This window comes from Geospiza fortis, unplaced genomic scaffold, assembly GCF_000277835.1.
Source record: "Geospiza fortis unplaced genomic scaffold, GeoFor_1.0 scaffold146, whole genome shotgun sequence".
NCBI classification, from domain to species: Eukaryota; Metazoa; Chordata; class Aves; order Passeriformes; family Thraupidae; genus Geospiza; species Geospiza fortis.
The window spans coordinates 1,379,298-1,392,958 of record NW_005054455.1 but is presented as its reverse complement, the minus strand read 5'-3'; the positions used below and the strand labels follow the sequence as shown (position 1 = coordinate 1,392,958).

The 13,661-nt window shown below is 41.3% G+C and overlaps 1 protein-coding gene across 2 annotated transcripts in view; it reads left to right on the top strand.

The window, feature by feature from the left end:
* Positions 1-7,815: 7,815 nt before the first annotated feature.
* RBFOX1 (RNA binding fox-1 homolog 1) overlaps positions 7,816-13,661 on the top strand; it is a 667,961-nt gene continuing 662,115 nt past the window's right edge. For both annotated transcript variants that reach the window (XM_014309823.2, XM_031062663.1), the window contains exon 1: positions 7,816-7,878. The gene's annotated coding sequence lies outside the window, so the exon portion shown is untranslated. The remainder of the gene's footprint in view (positions 7,879-13,661) is intronic.

The following is a 13,661-nucleotide window of genomic DNA, read 5'->3' as shown; positions in this document are numbered from 1 at the left end:
TGAAAGAACTCTAGTTTAAAAAACTCACTATTGTACTCATTATTTGCAGGGAATGCCCCAGCAAAGGCAGGAATGATGCATCTGACTCCATGTTCTCAGAAGGCTAATTTATTACTTTATTACAGTCTATTATATTAAAGAATACTATACTATACTAAAGAATAAAGAAAGGATATTTACTGAATGCTAAAAAGATAATAATGAAAACTCGTGACTTTCTCCAGAGTCCTGACACCGCTTGGCCCTGATTGGTCCAAGAGTGAAAACAACTCACAGCAGAATCCAATGGAACAATCACCTGTGGGTAAACAATCTCCAAACACATTCCACATGTGAGCACAACACAGGAGAAGCAAATGAGATAAGAATTGTTTTCATTTTCTCTGAGGCTTCTTAGCTTCCCAGGAGAAAAATCCTGGGTGAAGGGATTTTTCAGAGAATGTGAATGCCACAAACTCACCTTTTTGTTTATCCCAAGAGTTTCCCACTGATGTCTATGGGTTGCATCATTTATACTTTTTGGTCCTTTTTTCTCCCATGGAAAAGTCATGTTACTCTTGGGGAAAATTTACTGCTTGACACAGCTGAGCTTCCTCCTTTTTTTCCTTCTGATCAGAGGAGAACAATTCTACTCCACTGTGGGATCTGCATGGACTTCTCCCTAATTGTGACTTTACATTTTGTAATCATTGTCAAACTGCACCCAGCTGGGAGCAACAACAATAAATAATTCCTTCAGCCCAAGGCTCTCCTGTGTTGTATAAAACAAACACCAGCTTGTTGAAATCAGTTGTAATCATTTTATGTAGCATGAATAAATCTCCAAACTTGCCAGGCTTAGATTATTTTATTTTTTGCCTTTTTTCACACAGAAATGATTTTTCTGCATAAACATAAGAGCCCTTTAGATAAAACTCCAATAGCCCCTGTGCCAAGGGTAGAGTAACCTTTCCCCTCTGTGCAGCAGTGGCCTGAGGTGGGTGCCACGGGCTGGGGATGCCTCCAGCATGGTTTGTGATATCTGGGGGTAGCTGGACCCCTGCAAGCCCTGATGACCTTACAAAGATCCATTTTCCTGGAGGTTGGTGTTTGTCAGCTGATCCATCCCACCCCCTCTCTGAATCCAGCATGTGAATTGATGTTTTTATTTTCTGTGGTGATAGAAATGTCTTTTGGATCAGAAAATTTGGTGTGTCTACCCAAATGAGATTTTTGCTTTGCTTTGTCCACAAGAGACATGCTCCAGTCTGTGGAATGTGATGGACCCTCTAACTATTATTTTTCTGTTAGTGCTCAGAGATTTAGCCTAGAGTTGTGCTGTTTCTCTAAGAATAATTGTGTCATAAATCATAAAGCTGTGGGATAAACTGGTGGACTTTGGTTTGTTTTTATTTTTTCCTATTCTGGTCCTTGATTTCAGATGTTATTAACATCTACATTTCTTAAGCAATGTTGAAATTTCTATTAAAAATAATAGCAAATGGCTAATCTTACCATTCTTCTCTCTACATGGGCTATTTCTCTCTGAACTGCATTGCTTATAGAGCTGTGATTTATTTCTTGACCTGTGATAGATGAGAGAAGCACTAGTTTAAAAATGCAGAATGCAAAGCCTGTGTTCTGGAACTGTAATGTTCCTGCTTCCCAGTGTTTGTCAGGGCTGACATCTCAGCACTGGAATTGGTGGAAGGACTTCTCTAGTGGCAGATGAGGACAGTTGAGCCTTTTTCAGATTATTTTGTTATTTCTGCACCTCCTTTGAGCACGTTGTTTCCTGGAATGAGTGATGAGTGGTCTCACTCTGGCTGGCACAGCTGTGTTGCCAGGGCTAACATGGGAGCAGCACTGCTGCTCTGGGTGGAATTTTCTGCCTGCTCATGGGGCAGAACAGTCTGTGCTGTAGGAAAGTGGGGAGAAACAACCAACCAAAAAAAGTGAGAAGAAAAGCTCTGGGACCTGTAAGGGTCACAATGGCAATAGGAATGGGGAAGCTCTGTGCCCTGGGCTCTGCCCCTTCCCTGCGTTGGCAGAGGAGCTGAGGCTCTGCCTCTGAGCTGTCTCTGCAGCCAAAATTCTCAAAGGTCTTTTTGTAAGAGACCCACATTCCTTTCAGCTTCATGATATGTTTGCTGCTGTACTTAATCCTACAGGTTTTATGCTGGGTAAATATGTAAACATCCACATGGCCTCAGTCACAGGAGTAGCCCTTTTTAACTCAGAGGCTTTACCTTCTTTTTTAGGTATTTATTTAAACCTTCTGGCAGTTTCAGTCACGGGTAGGGAGATATACATTGTAAGTGATGGTTTTATCTCAGGTAAGATATGGAAATAGAAGCAAGGATAGCTTGAGGTTATCACAGTTTAGTTCTGTGCTGCAGCACGTGCAGCCCTGCTGCCCTTTAGGGCTCAGAGGGACACAAAGGATTTCTTACATAGCTTGTACAATAATTTAAAAGTAATATTTGAACAGAACTGTGCCATTTTTCCTCTGTACCACCCTGCAGCTGTGAAGGCAGTCGTGGTCACAATCTCCACTGCACAGACCTTTCAGTTGATGTGTTGAAGTTCTTCTCTCTTACCAGTCTTTTGTTGCACAGAATATGCCCTGAGGGGCAGAGCCCTACAAAGGGAAACACCTGGAGAGCCGTGCCAAAGGTTCAGGACAGAGCTGAGTCTGAATCTGTTCTCACCTTTGCAGTGTCTGCCCTCATGTACAGATACAAACAATACAGAATAGAGCATCAACCAGCAAACACAGTGCAAAGCACTAACATTTGCATTTAATATTTCCAATCAGTTCTTATGCCAAGAGAAGCTATTCAATTTTAAGTGCTATTTGGACAAATCCCTGCTCATATTCACCAAATCTCAGTGTTTATCCTCCTATCACAAAGAGGATATCCATGATTCCTTTGTTCAAAAATATGCTCTGCATCTCTTGGATTCCAAATGTGCTGTGTGCCATTTTCATTTTGAGACAAAAAATTACTTAATTTTGAAAGAACAGAGACTGAGACTTCATAGAAAATTATTTTAGAGGACTTTACAGTATTTTTCATTTTATACAGAATGTTTGCTCCTAGCAATAACTGCAACTGTCTTCTTAATATTCTTCATGCTGTTACCCTTTGCAGTATCCCATGTGCATGTTGTTTTTGCATTTTCCCTTCCACACAAAGCTTCCTTCCTGGCATTATATCAGGTGTTTGTTCTCCTCCTTGAGTTTCTTCTGTGTCCTCTTCACAGGGCACAGCCTATGCTTGGTGCTTTGTCCTTCCAGGCTCTGTGCCCCAGGGCACCTTGATCCCACCCTGCTCCTGTCACACAGAGCATTCCCTGGGACATGGGGCCACCTCTCCAGCACTCCTGGAGGAAAAGGGAACCTGTGGGCTCTGAACGTGAATCCAGCACATCCCTGGTGGCTGTGGCTGCCCTGAGGGCCAGGTCTGAGCCCCGTGGCTCCCAGTGAAGGTGTCCCAGGGATGGGGCAGCTCCCAGGAGCTCTGGGCTGCCCCAGGGAGCACAGCCCAGCTGGGTCTGGAGAGCAGAGCCAGCTCCACTTGATGCCTCAGGTTTAGCTTTTATATTTTTCAGATTCTGTGCTGCTTTAGTGTGTGGGTCTGAGCTTCATATGAGGGGATGATGAGCTCTCTGCACAGAGCAGGGAGACAAAACAATTCCTTCTCTAGCTGGGCACCAAGGACAAATGATCCAAATCTCAGCCCAAGAGCACAAACACCGTGGGCTGGAGAGAGAAAAACAAGCAGGGTGGGACTGCCTGGGCTAAAGCTGGAATGGGACAATGAACTGCAAGATGCAAATGGAGCAGAACTGATCCCAGGGAGAGACCCCGGGAGCGCTCGTGCATTTTGTGACCATTTTGGTTCATCTTGGGTGCAGCCCTGGCTGGGCTCTTGTGCTGCCCAAGGCGCATCCATGGAGGAGATCCTTTCAATAAATCCTTGCTTTATTCTGTAACGCTGTCCAGCCTCTGCTCTAGGTCAGCCTTCCCAGGGCATCCCACTGACAGCCCCAGGGTCTACCTGGGGGCTCCAGGAGCAGCAGCCCCTTGGGATGGAGGGGGACAAGGGCACCCTTGGGGTCTGGAGTCCTCACAGGAACACCCAAAGGCTGGAGAGGAGGGGCAGAGTAGTCCAACAGCCATGTCTGAGGTCAGCCACGCTGGAGATGGAAACCCCATGGCACAGTTGAGGCCAGGGCCCAGAGCCTGAGAAATAATCATTTTTTCCATTGTGACTGGAAATGCTGTTCTGTAAAGTATTCATTGTAATGATTGAATTTAAAAAAAAAATAGCCATACTGAGGTGTTGCTTAAGATTCAGGATTAAATTTAATGGTAATAAAGTGCAGCTAGAAATGCTCCGTAAATGGTTTCAGTCCTCTCTTCTAAAGCTAATCAAGGCAGTGAGCTGCTCTGTGTTGAGTATCCTGGCATAAATATCAAATGTGGTTTATCATATTCCAGTTGCATCTCATTTTTTCTCCTTTTCCCTTTTTTTAACCTGATGTTCTGAGGATTTCCTTTTAGTGCCTACAAACATCTCCTTTTGACAGACAGTGCAAATTAAAAGATATGGCTGGGCAAAGGAAACTGGAACCCAAATATGCCCCCTGGGTTTTCATTTACAGTTAGAAGCTACAGACACAATTACTGCTGACAGAAATGCAGAAGCCAGTGGCAGAGTGCATGTGGCAGTAGAGTCATGCCAGGCAGTAATTGGGAAGATTATTTTTAATCAGAGCATATCCTACAGCCCAAACATTAGAAATCTCTTGTAAGGCTGACAGGAAATTAAACGGAGACCAAACAAAAAAAGCCTCAAAATAGAAGTAATATGGTTAGAAGTCTAATGATGGCAGAACTCACTGCTTGTTGTATTTGGTTGTTATCTAAAGGGAACGGCTTTTAACTTGCAGCAAGAGATATCATTGTTTAATTGCATTTTTAGAACAGAATTAAAAAATATCAGATTAGATCAATTTAGACGTAGGCTTTTGATAAAGGTCTGAAGCAGTCGATGTTAAGTCAGACTTAGTAATTGTATATATGTATTTGTAGTGATTTTTATTATTGCTTTAGGTAATTTTTTTTTCTTTAATATAATGCTTAACGAAACCACTTCTACTGGAAAATAACAACATGTCTGGGATACTCTTGGAATGCTTGGCTCTGGTGATATTTTTGAAGCCAGAGCCCCTGGCCTGGGGCTCTCAGTGACCCTGCAGAACAACCTCAGTTGTTGGGGCTGCCTGAGCTTCTGCTCCAAGGGAGAAGCCCTTGGGGTGTCTCAGTACTGGCACTTTCACCTGGAAACACTTCTTCATTTTTAAGTGAATCTTAATGGATCATCATCTGTGCCAAACTTCTCCCTACACACTCAGCTGGGCTTCCTCCAGCTGCCTGTGCAGTTTCCCTTGTCTCTGAACAGAGCAGGTGTGGTATTTTCTGGGGCAGGAAGGAATGAATCTGACTCCATGTTCTTAGAAGGCTAATTTATTATTTTATGATAATATTTTATATAAAAGAATACTATACTAAACTGTACGAAAGAATAGAGAAAGGATACAGACAGAAAGCTACCAAGAATGATAATAAAAACTCGTGACTCCTTCCAGGGTCTGACGTAGCTTGACAGTGATTGGTCATTAAGTTAAAACAATTCACATGAAACCAATCAAACAATGACCAGTTGGATAAACAATCTCCAAACCACATTCCAAAGCATCAAAACCCAGGAGAAGCAAATGAGATTATATTGTTTTCCTTTTTCTCTGAGGCTTCTCAGCTTCCCAGGAGAAGAATCCTGGGCAAGGAGGGTTTTTCAGAAAATATGACAGTGACAGGCAGGAGCACTGTGGTCAGGCTCTCCTGCTCTTGGTGTGCCTGCCACGTGCAGATATTGTAACACCAGCTGCAAGCTAAACTTGGCTGATTTGGAGTTTATTTCTCTGTCATAGGAGTGCAAAACTTGCCTGTTTCATGTTTTACCACAATTGATGGCAGTTGTGGAAAAGGAAATTTAGCACTGGCAATGTGCAGGTGGTGTGTCTCCACAGGATTGCTTGTAGCTGTGTGGGCAGCTCTCAATGGCATTTTGTGTCTGTGTGAGGAATAAGGTATAACACCCAAATCCAGAGCCAACCAGGTTATCCTGAGGCCTGCAAATAGGATTTTATCACAATTACAGTAGAGGTTTTTCACACAAAAGTACTGGCATTTTCCAGTTTCTTCTAGTATTTCCTTCTACTGAAAGCTAGAATATGTGAATATGCCTGAAATCCTGCTGGTTGTTTAGGTATTGCCAGAGTAGCTGGGTAACAAATTCAGTGTGCTTGGTAAGGCAGATAATTTCAGTGTGAACAAGCCCTGGAAATGGTGCCCTGCAGTGGGTGGGTGATGGAATGCCCCCAGTGCTGTGGGGTTTGCCCTGAGCTAGCTGGTGGTGCCAGTGGGCTGCAGTGCCCAGCAGGGCTGGGTATTCCCTGGGGTGGGCAGAAATCTGTACAGAGGGACAGTTTCTAAGTGTGCCACTCTTGCTTTTGCCCAGCAACACATAAATGAGAAGAAACTTGTGTGTTCAGCTTGGAAATTGGTTGTTGGGAGGGTTTGGGCAGTCAGGCAGTGCCATTGCTGCTGAGAGCATCAGTGGGAAGTTGGCTCTCAGCTCCAAGAGATGCTCCTCTCATGATGGTCCCATCTCCAAGGAGACAGAAATTCAAGTGTTTGCTGCTCCTGCTTGTCACCTTTCCAAACTCTGAAGTTCTTTTATCAGGGTGTGTGATCATTGTAATCCTTCCTGTCATGTTTATAGAGCGTGTGCCTTTCTGCTACTGCCATTTTTCCTCAGTTGCATTAGAAAGAAACTCCATTGATTTTAAAAAAATTCTATTTTATTTCTTTATTTATTTTTGTTTAAAGTGAAACCACATATAAAGGGCAGGATATTTTGTGAAAAAATACCCAATATGTTTACTGATAGGAATTTTACTGAAGTGGATAAAAAGTACATTAAATTTACTGACAGATTGATCTGATTATACTCTGACCTAAGTGTGTATTATCTTTGGACACTCAAAATATGGACAAAATTTTATTTTTAGGAGTATTTGTATCAAAGAGTCCATGTTGCCATTTGCACATGGAAATGAAAAATGCGTGTAGGAAGAGTCTGTTAGGTAAAACATGACTGAGCTTACTGTACCTACTAAAATTCAGTGAATAATTCAGTAAAATGTGTCATGTAACAGCTGCTCATTAATAAGAAAGAATGGCATGGAATAGAGCGTTACCCTATTGGAATTCCCAAATATGTGCTTGTAAAACATATTCTGAATGCCCCCCTTTTGGTTATGCATTTTATGACAACTTTTCTTTTGCAAAAATGTTGCAAATTTTCAATTGAAGGATACACAAAAAGCAAATTACAGTGGTGTGTTCCTATTGAAACAGAAACCTGTGCTGGGGAAAATTTACAGTTATGGCTTAATAATGTCTGTTTTAGTAGGTAAATTTGCAATGAAAACATAGATTTTTGGTTTCAAATGCATTGCAAGCTGTCCATGGAATGTATAATAAATAATAAAATCATGCTTGTGAATCGATAACCAGATTTTGCTGTTTGGCTTTGTACTACAATAAAAAAACTCTTCTGACCCAACAGCGTGTGCAGTGACAGCCCAAGCAGTGCATTAGCAATGGTATTTTTTGTTGGATCTTTCAGTGAGGGCAGAGCACAAGCAGGAGCTGCCCTGAATCCCTCATTCCCACTAAGAATGTGATTTTTCTCTCCCCAGGAAACTCCACAGAAGCCCCATGCGAGTGGTGCCTATTGTTTCCATGAGCAGAGCCTCCTCTCAGTAAGTCCCTGGGTTTTTTTCTTGCCTGTTGATTTTCCCAGATCTCTCCTGTGCTCTCACAATTAATGCAGAAATTCCTGGGACTCTCCAGCTTGCTGCATCTCCAGGCTAACAGAGCACAAGTCAAGGGTCTGAGGGCTTTCAGTCTTCAGTGAGCAGTGACATCCTTAGGAAATAATCTTGCCTGGTTCTGGCTGGAGGTTAAAGTGATTTTCTCTCGTGTTTCCCTTGTGTGTGTTTGGGTTGTGTCACTGTCGTGTTTGTGCCACCTTTGGCTGATTACTTTGTGTACAGATTTCTCACAGACACTTTTTGCCCTCACAACAGCTCTGGATAATTAATTCATCATACTGTCCTTTAGAAAATGCTCTCTATAAAGTTAGAATAGGGAATATCATGAATTAATCTCCAAAATTTATAGGACATATGAAAAAAGTTTTTGTGCTGATTAGATTTTTGCCTTTTCCCTTTCTGAGAAGAGGCTTTCAAATCCAAACCACTTGTTGCTTGGTCATACTTGGAATTTATTCTTTAGTAAGTTTTTTCTTTGTAGCACATACATAAACCCAATAATGATTAAGCACTTTTTATTCAGGGTATAGCTTTCTATACTTATGGTAAACACAGAAGTGTCAGACAAAACTGTGTAATTTGTGGTAGATGTGTATTTTATACTTAAACAGTTTTTAATAATCCTCTGCTTAAAATAAACTCCAGCTCTCAGATATTTTGTATTAGATAATGAGCATGGCTTGTTCTGTATTAGGCTGAATATATTTTTGCTTTAAATGCATTTATAATTACACTTTTCTTTGCTCTGTGTTGCACATGGGTATTGACAAAATAAATGACTATGTTCACTTTTTTGTTCCACTGTATTAATGTGAGAAGCTGAGTTCTGCCCCAACACACAAAGTTTCATGTAACTGAAAAAATTAGACACACAGTCCTTGCTAGAAAAAAGAAAAAGAAGAGTTTTGCATTTATTCTCCTACACTGAACACAATCTTCCTCCTAATGTCTTGGAAATAAGATTTCATTATTTCAAAAAGACTGCCTGGCTTACTGGATGAAAAAAAAGCCTGTTCATCTTGAGGATAGATTTAAATCAATTCTGTAGTGCTCAGCATGCTTGTTGCTTTTAGCTTTTCCTCTGTCACGAACAGTATTTTCTAGCACAGAATAACCTTACAGCCCTTAGCAGAATTTGATGCAATTGACAGCTTTTGTTAGAAAAATTCTGGTAAAAAATTGCACGAAGGAGGTTGGGGTTTCTAGCCCAGGGGAGACAGCAGTCCCTGAGATAATCACAGCATGTTTTGAGGAAGCTCACATTAATTTGGCTGTGAACACAGTGCCTCAGTAGCTATAAATTTAGTTTCCAGGAAAAGATATTCATTTTTCCCTCAACAAACTAAAGCAGAGGTTTGGGGAGCTGCAAGAAGAGAGAAGAAAATGCTCGTTTGGAACCTGAGGAAGGTTTAACGCTCCCAAAGCTCCACGTGCATCATTTGTTGATTATTTTCCTGGTGCCCATAAGGCAGCAGCAGGACTCTCCATCAGCTGAGGGGTCCCTGTGTCAGCAGGCTCAGCCCCAGCCCCGAGTGTTGCCTGGAAACAGCTCTGGATGGGAGCTGGCTCCTGGCAGCTCCATCTGCCTGGGCGGGATGCCCTCCTCACCCCCGGGACACGGGGCACAGCTACCACACTGCTGGAATGCTCTGTCCCCTTCCCTGCCTGAAAAAAGCATTTCAAACCACAAATTCCTGTCCAGCACACAGGTGTTAAGGCGTTGGAATTGCATTTGTTGAAATGAATATCTGCTCCTTGTCAAAATCTCTTGTAATAATCGAATTTTGTATTCAGTGCCCTTGGTTGAATTTCAGTTCAATTCCTAGCTATAGTTGATTTGCAGTTGTTTTCCTGTTTCATTTTGATAGAGAAATATGTTGAGGTAAGTCTAGTTTTAACTAGAGAAATCCTGGATTTTAAAATTCAGTTTCACAGCCTATGGATTTGGGTGTTTGACCTTCTATTAATGGTGCAGTGATGCCTCCAGTACTCCTCCAGCAAAGCTGCAGTGCATTGAGCAAACCAGAAAACAAAGCAATACAAAACAGCTCCAGAAAACCACTGAAAATAAACATGACAGGCAGAGGAGATAGGATTGTTCCAAATATACAGTGGGAAATCAAGGACAAATAGTGACTGGCAGGGGGTCAGGAGCAGAAAAAAGAAAAGAAATCAGAAGTGTCTCAGTGTTTGGCAGAAAGTTTCCACGATTCTTGCCCATTCTGTTTTTTTCTTACTCTTCAGGCTGTGCATGCAGCAACAGCTGTTCCATAATTTGATAAGCATACTGTAATTAAGTGATCTTGTTTATTAGTAACACCTTTCCCTGACTGGGAGATTTTAAAGTAGCAGAGAAAGGATGAGCCAGGGGTGCTGCTTCATGTTAATTTGACAGCTTCATCCTTTGGAAGCTCTGCCATGGTTATCCATGTTTTAAACCCTGCTGGATGTAAAGATATTTATATTAAAAGGCTTTTGCTCTCCAGTCTTACCTTGCAGGGCAGTCTGGTGGTGATGCAGAGGCACCTGCAGGAAGGGCTTATAAAGCCAGTGAAAAAAAGGCATTTAAACTTCATTTCACTAATTTTAGAGTGAGCTGTGTTTTCCTTGGAATTGTAAACACTCAGAACAAAATAAGGGGGAAATAGCTGTAATTGCTTTGAAAATATTATAGGGCATTATGAGTCTTCCCCCCCCCCCATTAAATACATAGTGAAAAATTGTTAAAACAATAAATTTATTTTCCAAAACATCATAGCATGCCAAGGAGGAGTCTGAGGAGTTTAGTATGATCTAGGGATTTCTACCTGAGAGGCATGGAAAAAACAATTGTGAAAGAAATCTATTATAAAATATCCCAATTCACTTAGAAAGAAACCAATATTATATCTTTATTCTAAAAAATGTGGAAGAAAAAAAATTAATGATGGTATTCTTTTTTATTCTTCTCTCTCTATTCTGATGCAGTCTGAATGAGAGTATTAGTCTAGAGAGTTGAATATTTTTTAAATTGCAGCACTTTGAATTACTGATATGTGCAAATTACAGTAAAAAAGGGATGAAGAATGGTAGTTAGACAACGTAAATGATGCAGTAAGTTCTGCTCCATTACTTTATCTCAGCTAGGATGGGGAACTGTTTAGTTGTTAGGATCTGCTCCACTGTCATATTATTCATTGTTGTTTTGCAATATCTTCAAATATCTTCAACAGTTATTGTAGGAATTCATTAAGGGCCAGGAGCAGTGAGGCATTTACCCACTCCTAATGATGAGCAGCAGAATATTCTCATGGATGTTTTTGCTTCAGAAAAAGCTTAACTAGGGCAGCTGAGCCTGACCTGTGTTGGATTTATCTTTTTTTTTTTTTCCCCTAGTGCTGCTGTGAGGTAATTCAGTGTTAGGTGGCTGATTTGTAATATTGCTTTTCCATTAGTTAGATATGTTTCACTAGATATGTGCTTTCCTGTTTAGGGAGCTAAATATACTTTTGTTTAATTTGGTGGGCTTGGGGTTTTTAAAATCTGCATGTTCCAAGGTTTCATTTACAACAGGGGAAGAAAATGTTGTGGGTTTTTTTCCTTGCTGTCATTAATGTGAAGTTTTTATGAGTAGAATCACCATTTTTTTGGATGAAGGAGCAGTTATGTGGGAGCAGGTTTATAGGAGTCACTGTTAAACCACTGCTATAATTTCTCATTTCCTGAATGCTAAAAGGGCTACAAACCAGAGTATCAGTTGTCTGCTTGTGATTTACTGGTGATTCTGCTGCTCAGCTCACTGAAACCATGATCCTCCTACAGAAATAAAGGAGCTGTCCTTGTTTAGATTGTGCTTTATCACTGCTGCAGGTGATTTCTGTATTTATTGGGGCAGCTAAAGTCACTCTCTCAGAGTAGATTCAGGAGCATAAGGCTCACTGAAATTGAATAGGACATCTTGAAAACAAGAGGCACGAGGGTTTTCTTGGAATATCACTGTAGATTATCACAAATTACAACTCTGTAACTAAAATTAACATTGTAATTTTCCCTTGGCTGTACACAAATGTACATGGAAAGAAATATTGTAACAACTTCCTAATTTCTCCTTCTTCTCTTTTAAGAATTCAGTCCCTATTTCTTTCTGATGGGTTGTTCTGTGCACTTTCTAAATTTTCCATCTTTCCAAGTGATGTTTGGAGTTAACCAAGTAAAAGCCTTAGGGGTTAAATAGAGCCTGGCCTGAGCCTGTGAATTTACTGTAATACCAGCCTGTTTTCTGACACCACTGAGGTTCTTCCTTCATGAACATCACAAAGACATTTTCTTACTCAGGCTTTATGAAAATTTCCACATGCATGTAAGCAGCCAAAACACTTTGGCAATTGTTTGCACTCTGGATATTCTCCAGATTGCAGCATTAAGGGGGTTTTGATCGAGTTCATTTCCACAGCTCTGTGGCATTTAAGAGCTATCAAGCCCCAATATTCCTGTGAGATTAGTATGTGCTATTATCTCTTTATTACAGAAGGAGAAGCCAGAAAATTGAGCAGCCTGAGTGATGTGCCAGGAGAAGGACTACAGCAGAGCTAGGATTTGAATTCATGTTTCTCAAATCCCAAATCATTGCCTGCGTTCTTGGGCCATCTTTCCTCTGCTCTGCCTCTAATCCAGTAACTTTTATTCTTAATGATTTTTTCATTTAACAGTAAAAAAGACCTTATAATTTGATGTTCCTTCCTGTCTCATAAAATTTGAAATTTTTCCTCAAGAAAATCCTGCAGTTATTAAATGTGTATGGAAAGTGTGTGATATGCAAAGTGCTATCAGCACAGGGCAGAGCTAATTGAAATATGACACTCCTGGTGATGATCTGGGTCATGCCAGGGGTGTCCCCATCCTTTAATGAAGATATAAACCTGATCCCCTTTTCTTTGAAGAGCTTACAGACTTCTGAAACTTTTTTTTTTGGTTATGCAGGGTGGAGGTGCAGCCACAGCAGCTACTTGGGCATGCAGTACAGGAAATTTTAAACCTGGCCAGGCTGCTCTAAATTTTGGGGTGTGCTGCTGGCAAAAAACACTGAGTGTGGGCACTCAGGGTCAGAGTGAGGTCCCTCAGTGCTGTGGTCAGTGGGGAATCCCTGTCCCTGCACACAGAGCACTCAGAGCCCATCTAATGCCCCAGAAATGTCTCCTTACCCTGATCTGAGCATCCCTGGGCACAGCCTGGTCCTCTCCCAGTGGGGGAATGTCTTTACTGCTCATGGACATGAACAGGACTTTAGAGGTGGGGGAAATTTAATTTCTTTTTTGTCCCACCATGACATTTGAGGTTAGTTACTCATTGCCAAGTCTGTGTTGTGGTGTAATTCCTGTGTAGCACAGGCACAACCAATAAACAACAGCCTTTGTGGGAATTTTTATTTCTCCTGCAAGATGTGTTAGAAACCATGTAACTGATAGATCTTTAAATTTTGGATATGCGGTGGCAGTTGGAAAATGCATCTCCAGGGAGGAAGGAGAGCTCTGGGGAGTAAGAAAGATCTGTTGATATAAAATGAAAAGTTTATCCTCGTGCTACATCGTTTGAGAAACTTAAATAGGTGAAACAACATGAGTTTGGCAAAGTAGATTTGTATCTGGCAGCATTTACTTTTCCTCCAGGAGTGTTTAATATCAGAAACTGAGATGTTCCTCCCAGAACTGCTCTGACTGTGGGCCTCCCTAGGA